The sequence below is a fragment of the Homarus americanus genome, unplaced genomic scaffold (genome assembly GCF_018991925.1).
Source record: "Homarus americanus isolate GMGI-L3 unplaced genomic scaffold, GMGI_Hamer_2.0 scaffold33468, whole genome shotgun sequence".
Lineage (NCBI taxonomy): Eukaryota > Metazoa > Arthropoda > Malacostraca > Decapoda > Nephropidae > Homarus > Homarus americanus.
In genome coordinates, this window is record NW_024714177.1 from 6021146 (window position 1) to 6038953 (window position 17808).

At 42.9% G+C, this 17808-nt stretch overlaps 1 protein-coding gene across 1 annotated transcript in view; it reads left to right on the forward strand.

The window, feature by feature from the left end:
* LOC121876067 (Down syndrome cell adhesion molecule-like protein Dscam2) overlaps positions 1-17808 on the forward strand; it is a 168912-nt gene that overhangs the window by 137425 nt on the left and 13679 nt on the right. The window lies entirely within an intron of this gene.

Consider the following 17808-nt stretch of genomic DNA (forward strand, 5'->3'; position numbering starts at 1 on the left):
GTTAAGTGCCAGGCTTGGGCAGTGTTGTTAGTGCCAGGTTTTTTTGTTTACCGAGTCATAGGTTGTAATACATAGATTCTGAACCTGTGCTTGTGGCGCCCGTTGAATCTTTGGGATGTTAATCTTTGAAAATTGACATAAAGATCTGTGGTGTCACACATATGTTAGAATATATATTTTCTTTTTGTGTCTACACTTGTCAAACAGCACAGCAAGGACAGAAGAAGCCATGTTTCTCTTGTACAGTCTCATGCACTCCCTACAGATTCAAAATGGCCGCGCCAGTGTGTGGGTGCAAGGGTCTTTCTGTTCTACATGCAGATTTATTCCTTTATTTTTTAAATGTCTTGTACGTAGATTATTAAGAAACGGACGTATTGTAATTATTTTTCAATTCTTCATTTATACTTGGGCGTCTACGAAAATTTTCAATTAAAGTGGGTCCCATTAGGGATGGTGTGTACAACACACTGCAAGTTAAACCCTTGGTACACATGGAGACAATGTGGCCGGCACTGCACTCGACCTCCGCCACTTCCCCAACTTTAAAGTTAGATATCTATTCAGAGCTTGATGGACATGAACCATATACCCTTAGGAGAGGAGGCGGACGCTGTATCCACCCGCCCACCACGTCTTAATCATAATTTGGTACAAATTACTTAAAGCACAGGTCTGTCATTAAAACATACTGGATGTGATATATCGCATTCTGTCCTTCTATTGTAACTAATAATTCAGAGACAGATCATATCAGTCTTGGTTTTATAAATTAATAAAAAAATATCCGGTTATTAGTGCGGGCGCTTGCCACTGTGTGTGCTGAAATATAAGAGCTTGTACGCAGTTGACTCGCTAGAATAAATATTTTTGTACGGACATTCAAAATATTGCTCACCATCATTTTCGGTTCACCTTTTTCGAGCACAATAACGGATTTACATTTTTTCCCGGTTCATACAAACACTGCAGCCGTAAGTAAATGTTGTCTCAGTCAGCCAGGTGGTCACGTGTGCTGAGGAGCTGAAAGTAAAATTATTTGTTTCCCTGGCTAGTTAAGTGTACATTTGTGAAATTATCTGAGCAGAGGTTGTTCACCTCAGGTAGGTGTGTGAGAGAGTGTTTGGGGCGTCGTGTTGGGCGTTAGATTAAGTGAATACATAGTTCTGTGTTCATTGCCAGTGTGGCACTCACACGCACACACACACACACTACTCGCGTACACACAACTACTGACTTTCCGTCCGTAAGAGTCAATCTTTTAGCCAGACACTTGCTAATTAAATCTGAAAACCTGCCAGAACATCTCAAGTTCTCAACCAAACACGACATACAACGTTGCCAGAAACAGGTAGAGGTGTCTCAACAGATCACTTTATTGTTAAACAGTTCATGGATGGTGATCTCAAGTCTGTCTCCCATCTGTTGTCTTATGAGGCACCTGTGTGTCCGCCTGAGGTAGGGCTCGCGCAGTAAACAAACCATCACTATATCAAGGTAATACTCGACCAGTTTTGATGCGTTAATGTATTATGAAACGAATTTGTGTTGATAAATAAATGGCGAGAAAATATGTACCAGGGTAAGGACTGGGGGGATTAACGCTTCTCGTATTATATTTCTGTTTTTAGTGTTGATATGATGGTTAAAATATGTTTATATACGATATACTTCACAGACTCCACAAAGTTAATGAGCTGACAGTATAAGTGCCATGGACATCCCTCTCCCCCCCCCCACCCGGAAAAAAGTAGAAAAGAAGAAAACGTTCATCTCATCAACAATAGACTAACTCAATTAAGTATTAGGTGTAAATAAGAGAGAACAAGAACAAACATTTAGAACCCATTCAGTATTGACGCACAAAAACAACGGAGGGAAAAAAACCAACACTGAAGTATTTTTCTAAAGCGTGGAAACACTCCAAGCGAGTGGGGAAATATGGAGTATTTTGGAAACACGAGGAGTCTTGCATACCTGAGGACCCCGCCGCTGTCCTGGGTAAAATTTTCAGTTGGTTTTGTTGGAGCTTCCCAGGGGCCATGGGAGTCACCTGAGAGCCGCGCTCAATATACCTCAACACTTAATTCAAGACTCTAAGCTCTCGTCCTCAAGTGCTCACATTATTGTAGGAAAATTGTCGTAATTGTCGTACAGTATATGATTAGTTTGTTGATATTACAGCCTTGTGGTGTATGTGGTGATAGGTTGTGGTGTTGAAGCTCTCCATGATGTGTGGTGGTGTGGGGGATGTGACTGTTAGTGGTGGTGTGGGGGAGGTGGCTGGAGGTGGTGGTGGGGAGGTGCCTGGTAGTGGTGGTGGGGGGGTGCCTGGTGGTGGTGTGGGGGAGGTGCCTGGTAGTGGTGGTGTGGGAGGTGCCTGGTAGTGGTGGTGTGGGGGAGGTGCCTGGTGGTGGTGGTGTGGGGAAGGTGCCTGGTAGTGGTGGTGTGGGGAGGTGCCTGTAGTGGTGGTGTGGGGAGGTGACTGGTAGTGGTGGTGTGGGAGGTGACTGGAGGTGGTGGTGTGAGGAGGTGACTGGAGGTGGTGGTGGAGGTGACTGGAGGTGGTGGTGTGGGGAAGGTGCCTGGTAGTGGTGGTGTGGGGAGGTGACTGGTAGTGGTGGTGTGGGAGGTGACTGGTGGTGGTGTGGGAGGTGACTGGAGGTGGTGGTGTGAGGGAGGTGACTGGGGTGGTGGTGTGGGGGAGGTGACTGGTGGTGGTGGGGAAGGTGCCTGGTAGTGGTGGTGTGGGGAGGTGCCTGGTAGTGGTGGTGTGGGGGAGGTGCCTGGTAGTAGTGTGGGTGTGGGGGAGGCGACTAGTACTATGTGTGGGTGTGGGGAGGTGACTGGTACTGGTGTGAGTTTGGGGAGGTGGATGGCACTTCTGGTGGTGGTAGACAAAAATTAACCCCCTGAACCCTCCCTAACCCCCCGACAACCCCCTAAACCCCCCGACAACAACCCCCCGACAACCCCCCTACAACCCCCCAAAAAAAGATGAAAATTCGTCTATTGTCACAAAATGCAAATTAAACACCACATGATCTCATTATTCATATAATTCTATTTTCAAAGGGAAATCCTTGACGTCATTACAGTAATCCTTTTAGGTAAATAACGTTATAAATTTAATAAGTGCTACAGGCCCCTAGTAAGTGATTAATTTTTACATTGACGGATTATTCAACACTCATTAAAGGCCATAAGCGGTAATTGATATCCCGATGGATAATGAGCTCACGCCAGTATCCGCTCTCCATATTGTTTCACTTATCGTTATTGAGCCCCTAAAAAAGCCACCAAAAAAAAATGGTTAAAATTAATTTGGGATACAGTTTCAGGTAACACTACCCCAGCGCCACCCCGTAATGTGTGTGTGTGTGTGTGTGTGTGTGTGTGTGTGTGTGTGTGTGTGTGTGTGTGTGTGTGTGTGTGTGTGTGTGTGTGTGTGTGTGTGTGTGTGTGTGTGTGTGTGTGTGTGTGTGTGTGTGTTTAAGTAAATCATTGTAGGAGTATTTTTTTTCTGAGGGGTCGTCAGAGATATACAGTAGTCTTCGTGGTGCTGGAGTCTCCACACAGTGTAAGACAATGGCAGTAGGTTATGTGTGTGTAAATAAGGACATTGTAGACATGTTTCATCACTCATGGTCAGCAGATGGTGAGTCACGTGTAAATTATCGATGGCATCATCCGTCAGGGGGCTGTAGTGTACCTGCTAAAATATTATACTGTAGTTCATTATGTCAAGCAGAAAAATGTGTTGAGTGTTGACAGATACTCGACCAGCAGACAACACCCACTCTGTATTTGTTTGTTTGTTTATCTTTACTAAGACCTGTTGAGATAATTACAAGTTGTTGTTTGTTTATACCGTGTTAACGAGTGGTTTTTCTGCCCCGTCATTATTTCATTTGAGATTCATATTTTTACCCTGGGAGGCAAGGGTCGTGCACTGCCTCGCGTGTTTCAATGAGGGGTTATTTTGGGTTCTGCCCAGTGCTGGTCTTGTTGTTTCTCAAGTATAGCAAGATATAGACTAGTGTCAGCTCCTCCTTGTTTATTTTACCTACATCCGTTAACTTATTTTGTCCTAATATATATATATATATATATATATATATATATATATATATATATATATATATATATATATATATATATATTAAATTTAATTTCTTAATAAACTTCGAAGAAACAGATATATAGGTACGGACTTATAACATTAATAGCTTTTATTATTGTCAAAGTTAACAATATTCGTTGCGAGAAGTTTCTTTAGAGTTAACATATCATGTATTGTACAGTACAGTGCCGTCTTAATATCTGGACCACTCTCTCTTTAATTGTGAAAATGTGGGTTCGCCGCCATGACAGTCACGGTACACAGTTGGACCCGGTCAAGATGCAGCAGGCGTCTCCCTCCACAACCACGTCATAATTAGAGACCTTAGGAGGCAACTTGACGCCTTCCTGAGGAGGGTTCCTGATGAGCGCTCCCAGGGTAGCGACGTCTTGCAAGGTGTAACTCCCCGGAACACCCGCTCCGGCAGATGTCCTGGACCTACAGTCTTACTGTAGACATGATCCATTCTTCCTTAGACAGTACTGTAGGTGCAGCCGGTGGCTCACACTTTACACAATATAAAGTGACTGTTGTCGTTAAAAATGTAAAAATATAAGCATTTTTCCGGAACGTCCTGGATAAAGAAATGGAACGGAGCACCTTAGCTTCAGTTGCCTCTGAAGATGTCTTGAATAAAGACGAAAGCTAAGGTGCTCCGTTGTTTCTTTTCCCATCAAGATTTATCTTATCCACGTTTTCATTGTGATCTACATGATATATATATATATATATATATATATATATATATATATATATATATATATATATATATATATATATATATATATATATATATATATATATATATATATATATATATATATATATGGCGGTGCTGTGCTGATTACATTTCCCAGACTACATTTTGCGGATAACATAATATTATTGAGCAGAAACTGTGGACCAGCTGAAGGTAATAACGAGTAGAGTATTTAAAGAGAGCAGGAGGTGGGCTGTGGGCTGTTAGGGAACATAAACACCGAGAGCTGGAGAAGAGGACACTTGCTGCTCGAGGTGACGTGCCATATAAAAATATTAGGAGTCAAGGCAAAAAAAAAAGTTTAAAATTCTGTATTAAGACAACAGACTGAGGATGATATTATAGTTGTGAGAGTAACCTAGATTATCGAAGCAGGAAAGAAGAAAGGGTGGCCAGATGTTGAGCTATGAAACCACTTCCTTCACCTGCTTCACTAATCCAACGTCAGGTAACTCTGACTCACACTGTGGCTGGTTAATGGAAGGGACTTTTGTGCACGGCAGTACCCATTTACAGCTGGGTGAACTGTTTATTAAATAATATAATATTCAGTTAAGAGAGTGTCGCCTACAGGACACTAGTAACGTAAACACAGGGGAAGCTTCTGTCAGCCCACTGTTTACAAACATTGTTTGTTTACGTTGAATATTTACGGTATACCAACAAATAATTTAGTCAGTAGTATGCTAAACTGTTCACTGAAAGGAGATATATTCTTGCATCATCGTTATCACTTAATAAAACTCGTATTTTTATACTTTTCAGTTATTCTTGCACACATTTTTGTGGTTAACCGTGACTCGCGTGACACCTGCTGTCGGTGAGTCCAGAGGCCGGCTTGTTGGGTGTTATTTCTCAACATGATACATGAGCTAAGCTTCGGATTAATCAGCCTTACGGTAGATCTGTAGACACTTTTAACGTGACAACTATACTATACCTGACACCAAGCAGAGACTTATGACGTACAGGGGGACACACTGTAGTCTGAACTTGTATTATTCACACACTGTCACTATTAATTATTCTCTTACAAGACCGGGCGAGGAATAACCCCTTTAAGGACTACATTCACTACATTAGATCCTCCTTGTCTCGAGAGTGAAGGTGTAAGTTTATATTCCTTTAAGACCTCAACCACGTGATCATTGTAGGCTCACTCCCTTTTACTCACCTACAGATGGTATTTTTATTTATTAACCCAACTTTATATATAATCCATCTTACTGTCAGTACCAAACCTTGTTCAGTACTGCACGACAATTCTGGACGAGTGTTGACTATCAGGCGTTTCTCTCAGCCTAGTGTAGCTCAGCACATGGTGGGCATACATATTTTTTTTTTTACCCAACCTCTAAATGAAACCTCCCCTTTATCATCAACGTTCCTACAACCCCCCCCCCTCCCTCGATTTACCATTAACCTCGATGTCAAATTGGACGAGGGTGCGACCAAAGCAGCGGGAGCAGTATCTACAGTCCCGGACACGGACGGATTAACAGGACAAATAGAGACGCATAGACGCATTATAGTATAGATTAGTGTGACCCTGGGTAGTGACAGGGGAGGCGCTGATGTGGTGGTGAGGGGGAGACTCTGGGGTAGTAGGGGTTGTTGTCAGTGTTGGTGAACGTGACTAGGATGTGGTAGTTGGGTCGGGTGGGGTGGGCGGTGGGAGTTACGGCGATAATGGAGTATGGAGGGGATTGGAATAATGAGGATGACAGTAGGGAGGCGATAAAGAATTGATTTCCATCTCGTAAATGCTTTAAAACTTCAAGTCGTAATTTTTATTTTGTTACTCGAGGCTGAGGGGGACTGATGGATGGGTAAGCTCACTCGTGGAGTCGCTTAAGGAGTCCCGGGTAATCCCTGTCTCTTGTTTATTGTGGCTGCTCCTGTAGGATGGTCAGGAAGGATGGGAACGACATTGCAGGGTCAAGGACGGAGGATGTTGAGCTAGCAGTTGGAGGCCAAGATGCAGGATGACCGTAGAGTAGGACGGGTGCCAACACATAAACAATGGATGCACAAAACCCAGCGGAAAGTTTTCGGATATTTTTTCCACTAGTGTGTGAGGCGGGGGAAAAAAAACACGCTCACTTGAGTTTAATAATTTCTCCCTACACACATCCACCTTGTTCTACACGCACCATATCTCCCACCCCACTCACACACCATAATTTTGCTGTCTACCTAAACCTTCGAGTACAACCACTTAACGCCTCGAGTACGATATCGTAATTCCTTGAGTGCGATATTTTCATCATTCGAATACGACGACAATTTTTTTACACAAAGAAATACATCATATTCATTAACAGTATATATAGGTCAGAGTCATGTGGCTGATATCACTGTTCACTGCCATGCAGGTCAGTGGTTCATATACATTGGACGTCATATTCTAATTGAAGACTAATCAGTGTGGGCTAGCAAATTTGGGTAAACAGCAAGAATGTCCTAAAGCACCCCTGATTCAACGTAATAATTACAAAGTTCATGATGCAATAAGTCAGGTGGCCTGAAGTCTTTTGACAGTGTCACATTCAATAATATAGTGTTCAAGTGTATGCCTTAAAGGTTTATCACAAAGTTTACATGCTGAGTGTTCCGGTATGGGTACAGCGTTACTAACTTGCCAGATGTGCCGGTATCCTAGCCTAATTCTGGCCACAACTATCTCACATTGTCTAGTTCTGTCCTTATGCAGACCATACCGGTACCTCTCGTCACAAAATTTGTCATATTTACTAATGCTACAACTGCCAGGTCTCTGTGCATTTCTCAGTTCTTCTAGATCAGAGTTCATGATTCTGACTTGAATGTTTTTAAGTACAGCATTGGACAGGCCAAGGTCACGGTCAACATTTTCTTCTTTACATGCCTCATTGGCGAGTCGATGACAAATTACCTTAATAAAAATAACTTGGTACTCACGAGGCTAAGTCATAGAACGTGTGAAGATAATCCTTATAACTTCCAATTATCTTTTCATTGTAAATTATCATTGTGTTTTTGTCGTATTTTTTTTTATTATTTTTTATTATATTTCATATCATTATAATTATTGTATAATCAGATGGGTTTTCTAGTGTAGTTGTAGCCAGACATAGTTGTAGGTTGTCGGATCTATATTCATCAGTCAAGGTGCTACCCTCACGCCTGGGAGCAGTGTGTGTGTGTGTGTACCAAGTCCTCCCGGATGTTGTATCTTGCTCAACCCTCAATTTCATTCATCCATCCCCGACTCTAGCCTTACCTTCCTACATTAACATATTACGTAGACTCGTGTATGATTATTTATTTAGAGGTAATGTACCGTTGCTGTATACATATGTTTTTATTTTATTTCTTACAACCTTTTCATGTGAATAATTATCATCTTAGCTGGAAAACACTATTCTAACATTCTAGATATGTTAAAAGAGTCATCTGAGTCTTACTTTTCATTTATAATTTAAGAAACTCTATATCGTGAACGCGCTGATTGCTGCACTGAGGTTATGGCTTTTATGATTAGTAAAAGTTCTTCCAAAATCAGAACGAAGCCTTCATCCATGATTTAAGATCCTCCACGATTTACATGACCTACATTGCTGGCGTAGGTGTATAACCCATAATGTTCCGCCAGAGTGTTGTTGGTTCACGATGACGCAATATACCTTGAATGTTTCAACTTTTATGAAGCACCATTCGTCGTGTGCAGGGTCGTCCAAACCCCCGACACGTGAAGTTTTCCCTTCAGTCCACCACTAGAGGGATCATCCTCGGCTTCGTACGTCAGTTTTAGCGGTGCTGTAAAGCTGAATGTCGCTTATATTAAGAGCCATTAAAACTAACGAGAGTGGTGGTGTTTGAATCCTTAGAGGCATGTAGCAAGACGTTTCCCAATAAGAGACAAGACAGGCCGCGGTGTCCACTTTAGTATCCAAGATTTCGTTTTCATAAGAGACAAGACATGGCAGTCCTGTCTAGACCCACCTCAGTGTTATACCCCATAAAGTTAATACACACACACACACACACACACACACACACACACACACACATACACAAGATCACTATTACTAAGCCTCGAGGCGCCTCCTGTGTACGCTTATTTCTTCATGGACCGAGATGTGATTTCCCATTATTGTTTACCGTCAGGAAGAATGGCAGTCCTGTCTAGACCCACCTCAGTGTTATACCCCATAAAGTTAATACACACACACACACACACACACACACACACACACACACACATACACAAGATCACTATTACTAAGCCTCGAGGCGCCTCCTGTGTACGCGTTTGAAGTCTGAGGGACAGTATAGTGTATCTCTGTTGTAGGTGAAGGTCGGTGTATGATCGTTCTCCTGGGGATTTAGGAGCGAGATCGTCCCCATAACGCAAAATGAGCTACGTGAGGATAAACGGGAATGGCAGAAGGTAATTGAGATTGATTCGAGTTGAGTTTAGGGTTTGGTTAAGGTAATGACTCATCATCTTGTTGTGAGTGGCTGTGGGGCTCCTGCTGTGGGTGTGTGTGTGTGTGTGGCTGGGGCTCCTGCTGTGGGTGTTGTGTGTGGCTGTGGGCTCCTGCTGTGGGTGTGTGTGTGTGTGGGGCTCCTGCTGTGGGTGTTGTGTTTGGCTGTGGGGCTCCTGCTGTGGGTGTGTGTGTGGCTGTGGGGCTCCTGCTGTGAGTGTTGTGTGGGGCTGCTGGGGCTCCTCCTGTGGGTGTTGTGTGTGGCTCCTGCTGTGGGTGTTGTGTGTGGCTGTGGGGCTCCTGCTGCGGGTGTTGTGTGGGGCTGTGGGGCTCTTCCTGTAGGTGCTGTGGTAAAGTAAAGGTTGTACTCACTAGCACTCTTGTGTACAGGAGACCTGCCGTAGCTGAGTGTAATAAACCCGTTATTTATTAATTGTTTGTTAACTTTGTGTTTTCTCAAGGTCTGAAAATTTTGTTCACTGATACACTGAACTATCATTATTTTATATATTTTCGTCTAAAACTGTATTTATTATTATTATTATTATTATTATTATTATTATTATTATTATTATTATTATTATTATTATTATGATTATTATGATTATTATTATGATTATTATTATTATTATTATTATTATTATTATTATTATTATTATTATTATTATTATTATTTCATTTTCTTCATATAGTCACTCTTATTACTGTTTTTTTTTCGAGCTTCGGGGAAAAATCTTGATTTTTTTTTCTAAGGAATATTTCAATATGCATCAACCATCATGAGTGTTTTGGAACGCACGTCTATCTTTTCCAATCTAGCGCGTAACGAAAATGGAAGTCTGCTTGTTTTATAAGGTACAGCCAGTTTAAAAAAAGAATAATGTTAGAGAAGAGAATACAGAATATTATATTGCACTACTCGTCCACATTATTATTATTCCAAGATGCAGTCGTGGTGAGGTAGGTCTCCAGACTGGTGTATATGAAGGAGAGGTCTCCAAGCACCGGCACACCGAGTGATCTCCAAACATTACTGCACCCTAATTATGCCAGCTGCTCCCCCACCACCACCACCCTTAAGTGTCCTCATTCATATTGGCTGAGTCTCCCTCTACCCCCGCCCCCATATCTCTCTCTCTCTCTCTCTCTCTCTCTCTCTCTCTCTCTCCAGAAAATATATATCCTCTCAATTCAATAACTTGACCCCCCCCCGCCCACTTCTTGCTCGCTTCCTCTTCTCTCTCATCAATTCCACTTCTCGTTCCTCTCCTTCCCACACCCTTCTCTTCCTCCTTCCCTCCCCTCTTCCCACTTCACCTTCTCGGAGGGGATTGATAGCTCTTTAATAAGATCCAACATTACCGGAAAGGATGGGAGAGGGGGGGTGGGTAATGGGAGAGTGGGTGGGTAGGGATGGGGGAGTGGATGGGTAGGTAAGTAGGGATGGGGTGGGTAGATAGGGATGGGGGAGTGGGTTGAATTAATGAATCTCTCCTGAACAGTTCGATGGTCGGTATTAATTAGATTTTGAGTTGTCATTCCCAGGTCTCGGTCTACAAGATACGTGTCGGTAGATTGGCAGAGCTTAGTGGTTAGAGAGGTCGTTCAGGGTGCTTATTGGTAGTTCTGGTGGTTAAAGAGGTCGTTCAGGGTGCTTATTGGTAGTGCTGGTGGTTAAAGAGGTCGTCCAGGGTGCTTATTGGTAGTGCTAGTGGTTAAAGAGGTCGTCCAGGGTGCTTATTGGTAGTGCTGGTGGTTAAAGATAGGTCGTTCAGGGTGCTTATTGGTAGTGCTGGTGGTTAGAGAGGTCGTCCAGGGTGCTTATTGGTAGTGCTGGTGGTTAGAGAGGTCGTCCAGGGTGCTTATTGGTAGTGCTGGTGGTTAGTGCTTATTAGTAGTGCTGGTTAAGAGTCGTTGTGCGTAGTGCTGGTGGTTAGGGGTACTTATTGGTAGTGCTGGTGGTTAAAGAGGTCGTCCAGATTGCTTATTGGTAGTGCTGGTGGTTAAAGCGAGGTCGTTCAGGGTGCTTATTGGTAGTGCTGGTGGTTAAACAGGTCGTTCAGGGTGCTTATTGGTAGTGCTGGTGGTTAAAGAGGTCGTTCAGGGTGTTTATTGGTAGTGCTGGTGGTTAAAGAGGTCATCCAGGGTACTTACTGATTAACTACCCAAAAATAAGAATATAGTAATGGCTTATGATGCATCTTTACTAAAAACTAATTAGATAAAAATGACCAACATAATTATTTACCATATATTGAAGAGTGAGACTGATAATTCTTTCAAAACAATACACTTTGACTCACTCTTCTGATAAAAGTATATTGTACCTTGTTGTGGTGGGTCGAGGAACACACACACAGGAAGACGAGGGTTTATGGAAACATTACGATAATCTGATTCATATTTTGTCTTGGAGCAATATTGATGTTGCTGTATTAAAGTGAGCGGCGTATACCTATAAAAATATTTTGTATCTCTCTCACACACACACGGATAGAACCTTAAAAAAATAACTATGCAAATTTCATCTCGTCTTATTTATTTTCATATAAAGCATAATTTTCTAATAGTTTAGAATGAAATTTAAAAAAAAAATGAATTTGCACGTAAGAACATTTTAGAATAAGTAAAAAGTGTAAAAAAAAAGTAAATGTGAAATGGCATAACACTGAGAGTTACAGTAGAAATAAACGCCAGCAAGAAAATATGAAAATGGAAATTGTATGTTTTTCTTAAAGCGTTTGTGAATCGGGTAATACTAGAGGTCAGGGCAGGGACGCTGTGATGGTGGGGGGGTGTTGATGACCTTACCTTTGACGGCGAGGTCATGGCCTTTACCACCTGGATGTCTCAGGTATTGTAGGTGATAGGTGTGAGAGAGAGAGAGAGAGAGAGAGAGAGAGAAAGAGAGAGTTTGTGATCGTGTGTGTGTGTGTAAGAGAGAGTTTATGTTTGCGTGTGTATGTTAAGACAGTCACACTGAGGCAACAGAGAAGTTAGTCAACACGAGCTAGCAGCAGGATAATACCAGTGACCTCGTCGTTGTCAGGGGCTGGCTCTGTCTCTCACGCTCACCCGATACACAACCCCAGACGAGCAACTCTCTCTCTCTCTCTCTCTCAACATCATCATCGGTCCTCTTTCAGTTCCTAATTTGAAGCGCCCCGAGCAAGTTCTATTTATCGTAGGAAGTTAGATTGATGTGGGTCAGTCAATACCACGGTTTGTGTAATGAGTCTCGTGCTGTGCTGAGTCATCCTTTATTTACAATCCATTCACATCTCGTTTTTTGTTTCTTAATGGATTTTAATTATTATTTTTTGGTGGTTAAAGTAACATAGTACCTTCATGCCGAGCCCAAGGGGAGTTCTTTTTTTTTTAATAAGCTCTACGTTGGTTGATGTGACGGAACCATTTACCTATAGCAAACGTCGAGGAGCTGAGGTGATCTCCACTGTTTGGACACCACCCGAGTCTTCTGTTTCCCCTGGTTACACACACACACACACACACACACACACACACACACACACACACACACACACACACATAACCACTAGTTTCTCTCTTGCCATATTCTCTCCTTTATCTCTCTCTCTCCCATCTCCCCTTCACTCCTCCCCCTCTCATCGACTCTCGTGATCCGCCGGAGAGAAACACGGTCACGCCTCACCGTTCGCAAGATCTCTGGTAATGTGATTCTCCATAAAACTTTTAAGCTTCGCCACAGTTAGAGAGGTAACCGAGCCAGGGATTTATAGCAGAAGTGAAGAGGATTTGTGGTGACTCATGATGACACCAAATTGACCTGCCTGAAGGTTTCTTGTTATCATATGAATTTCTTAATTGACGCGCTGGTGCTAAGTGAATGACATATACATAATAAGGTAACTTTGTAGAATTGTGTGACGTATTAGTATATAGTGTGTTATATCCCCACTGTCCATAACAAGAAGCGATCACATACCTAGATTAATCAATTGGTAAAATTTGTTTCACTATAATTATGAGGCGACTTGTTTACCTTTTGTAGTGTGAACAAAGCAGGTAATCTCGCTAACTGTGTTCCTCCCGCGGGGATAACCTAACCTAACCTAACCTAACCTAACCTAACCTAACCTAACCTAAAAGTGTTCCTTGCGCGGTGATAATGATACCACTGTGAGGTAACTTACGTACTGCACGCCCACCAAGTTATACACAGCTCACAGACTGATAATAATGATGATAGACTGAGGAAACACGGTCTAGCACTTTGACACGCAATAATAACTTGACCTAACTTACTAAAAGTACCAACCAATGATATGTAAGACAGTATTTTGACTTCATCTCCCAAGCAATAACAACGGAACAATAGATTTTTAGACCACGTCTTTGAATTCCACTAACTCGTTGCTGTAACAAAACAGTGTTCACTATCTGCAGTAGCATAGCAATAATATGTAAGCCAGTATTTTGACTTGTGGGGCAGAGAAGACATTTGGCTTGTATTTGTCTTGGCAGCGCCCCACGCTGATAAGCACAGCGGGTCGGGTGCCTTGTGATAACACTGACTAAGTGGTGGGCGATAGTGGCGGAGGTGTGTCAACAGATCTGCTCCAGCCCGCCTCCTGCTGCTGGCTGCTCTGTTATCCTGCCCCGCCTGCTGCTGTCTCAACCTACCCCGCCTCCTGCTGCTGCTGTGTTACCCTGCCCTGCCCCCTGCTGTGTACCATGTGCTGTGTTACATTACTAGTATACTTCCTATACAGCTGACTCTGCTGCTGTGTTATACCAATACTCCCCCCACAGCTGACTCCTGCTGCAGTAGGCCGGGTTGAAAGCTTAATATATTCACTTTGGCGCGAAATATTATTTCATGATTATCTTGAATTACGGATGACGTGTTCCAGCTGACAGCTATTGTGCCTGACGTGACGGGATCAACACACACCCAGTTATTCCCTTTGATGTGTAGCGTTATACGGTAATGTAATATTAGACAGGTGTGTATATCGCACCCAGGCCAAGGAATGGTGTTGTTTATGTAAGCATTTGAAGGGGAGATATATACTGTAAGAACAAGGTTCGGTGTGCAACCCCCCACCCCCTGCTATCACACTCTTCAAGAAGATCGACTTTCCCTGCGGTGGGAAAGATCCGAATCTGAAATCTATGTCTCAGTCAAATGAAATTCGGAATTTAGGGACTTTTGAAGTATTTTCTATACGTTGGTAATATTTGCAGTCTCGATATTTCGTGTTTAGACAAAATTAATTTGACACATTTCATCCGACCCGTCCAGTTGTGCAGCATCAATGTCAACAGTGACATTAAAACATTGTAGTCGGGAAAATAAAAATGCAATATATATATATATATATATATATAGCGGCTGGTATACAAAAAAGGCATATAGACAGTGCCGGTATACAAACAATAACATAGTGCAGGTATACAATGCACGCTGCAGTGGAGGTATACAAACGGTAGTAAACAGTAAGGATAGCCCAACGTAAGCTGCCATATGCTTAAAGTGATTATTATTCAACCAAAAACTGAACCAGTGTTCCTTTCACGAGACTGGCCAGCTATCACAGAGACCCACAGCTATTAACCTCTGACTTTTAAACTCTCAATACCCCCACAGCTTATCTCCTGGCAGTTAAAGTTAAATAATTATTATACTTAGCCGTTTCATCATCAAAGGTTTATTATTGACTGTTGAATCAGTGAGTAAATTATATTATTTCTGTGTTATGATTATTACAACTGTGGCTCGGTAATAAATTTATACAAGGCTTGTATTCCTTTTAGGTTTTAGTGTATTCTGCACGTACAAGTTTCTTCAAAGTGAATGTTTAATAAGATACTAATGCTTACTGCGGCAGGTCTGTTATTTGACGGGTTTTTGGTAAATTTTAAAAGTGAGTCTGTAATTAATGGTTTTTATCGGATTAAGCGATAATACTGTATTTTTTAATTAGTTTTAGTGAAGCTTCAGTGACGGGAGTTTTTGTTGTTGTGGGTGAGGCTTCAGTAACAAGGGTCTAGTTAATGTGGGCGAGGCTTCAGTAATAAGGGTCTTGTTGGTGTGGGCGAGGCTTCAGTAACAAGGGTCTTGTTGGTGTGGGTGAGGCTTCAGTAACAAGGGTCTTGTTGGTGTGGGTGAGGCTTCAGTAACAAGGGTCTTGTTGGTGTGGGCGAGGCTTCAGTAACAAGGGTCTTGTTGGTGTGGGTGAGGCTTCAGTAACAAGGGTCTTGTTGGTGTGGGTGAGGCTTCAGTAACAAGGGTCTTGTTGGTGTGGGTGAGGCTTCAGTGTGGGTGAGGCTTCAGTAACAAGGGTCTTGTTGGTGTGGGTGAGGCTTCAGTAACAAGGGTCTTGTTGGTGTGGGCGAGGCTTCAGTAACAAGGGTCTTGTTGGTGTGGGTGAGGCTTCAGTAACAAGGGTCTTGTTGGTGTGGGTGAGGCTTCAGTAACAAGGGTCTTGTTGGTGTGGGTGAGGCTTCAGTGACGTTGTTTTTTTATGTGGGTCAAGCTTCAATCATGAGGGTTTTTTTATTTACTCTTTGCCTTCTCTCTTCTCTTCTTCATTAATTTTTTCCAGCTGAAATAATATATAATTCCGCTATTGCGTTTCTGTTTTATTATTCACCAAAATATTATATACATATATTAGTTAAGCTCTTGTCGGAGATGAAATAGTTAGTAATATATTGCTAGTGTCCTATTGATTTTTTTCCTGGGTTGACACAGAGAGATATTACACTTTCATTATTGTCTCTTATGACGTTTTGTGTGTGACGTCTTTAATAGTGCGCCAGAACTAGGTGGAAGGGTGTGTGTGTGTGTGTGTGTGTGTGTGTGTGTGTGTGTGTGTGTGTGTGTGTGTGTGCCCCTCCCCCACACACCCATCCACCTAGTTCTGGCGCACTATAAGTGTCACCCTGTTGTTGTGCATGTGTCACCTGTCACCCTGTTGTTGTGCATGTGTCACCCTGTTGTTGTCCATGTGTCAACCTTGTTGTTGTGCATGTGTCACCATGTTGTTGTCCATGTCACCCTGTTGTGTGTGTCATGTTGTTGTCCCATGTCACCCTGTTGTTGTCCATGTGTCACCCTGTTGTTGTCCATGTGTCACCCCTGTTGTCCATATGTCACCTATTTGTTGTCCATATCACCCTGTTGTTGTCCATGTCACCCTGTTTTGTCCATGTGTCCCTGTTGTTGTCCTATTTGTTGTCCATGTGTCACCCTGTTGTTGTGCATGTCACCCTGTTGTTGTCCAAACACCTGTTGTGCATTGTCACCCTGTTGTTGTCCATGTGTCACCCTGTTGTTGTGCATATGTCACCCTGTTGTGTCCATGTGTCACCCTGTTTTGTGTCACCCTGTTGTTGTGCATGTGTCACCTATTGTGCATGTGTCACCCTGTTGTTGTCCATGTGTCACCCTGTTGTTGTCCATGTGTCACCCTGTTGTTGTGCATGTGTCACCCTGTTGTTGTCCATCACCCTGTTGTTGTGCATTTGTTGTGCATGTGTCACCCTGTTGTTGTCCATGTGTCACCCTGTTGTTGTTGTGCATGTGTCACCCTGTTGTTGTCACCCCTGTTATGCATGTGTCACCCTGTTGTTGTGCATGTGTCACCCTGTTGTTGTCCATGTGTGTGTCACCCTGTTGTTGTATGTCACCCTGTTGTTGTCCATGTGTCACTGTGTGTCCATGTCACCCTTTTTGTTGTCCATGTGTCACCCCTGTTGTATGTCCATGTGTCACCCTGTCCATGTGTCACCCTGTTGTTGTCATGTGTCATCCATGTGTCACCCTGTTGTTGTCCATGTGTCACCCTGTTGTTGTCCATGTGTCACCCTGTCCATGTGTGTCCATGTGTCACCCTGTTGTTGTCCATGTGTCACCCCTGTTGTTGTCCATGTGTCACCTTGTTGTTGTCCATGTGTCACCCTGTTGTTGTGCATGTGTCACCCTGTTGTTGTGCATGTGTCACCCTGTTGTTGTGCATGTGTCACCCTGTTGTTGTTGTCTTTATCAGCGAAGGACAACGTCTTCAGTTGTCGTGGGACTTCTCGTGATATAAACGTACAGTGTTGGGTCGTCGTCACCGTCACTGGCGGAGGCTGGCGGCATTATCAATAATTGCCGCAGTAAAGCCTCCTCAAGGGACGTCTTAGAGCAGATTCAATCTCCATTTTGGATGCTCCGGGCCATTCTAATCTCCATTTTCAGTCAATTTCCCGGATTTTTACGCCGTTCTCTCTGGTCCTTAATCGTTGACGTGCCCCCCGCCCCAACCCCCCTCCACACACACACACACACACACACACACACACACACACTCTCTCTCTCTCTGGGAACGTATTAATAAATGTTGCTGTGTTTTGGCTGAGAATTTATATAATATAGGAGGACATATTATAAGGACTGGTAATTTTATATAATGTAAGGATATACA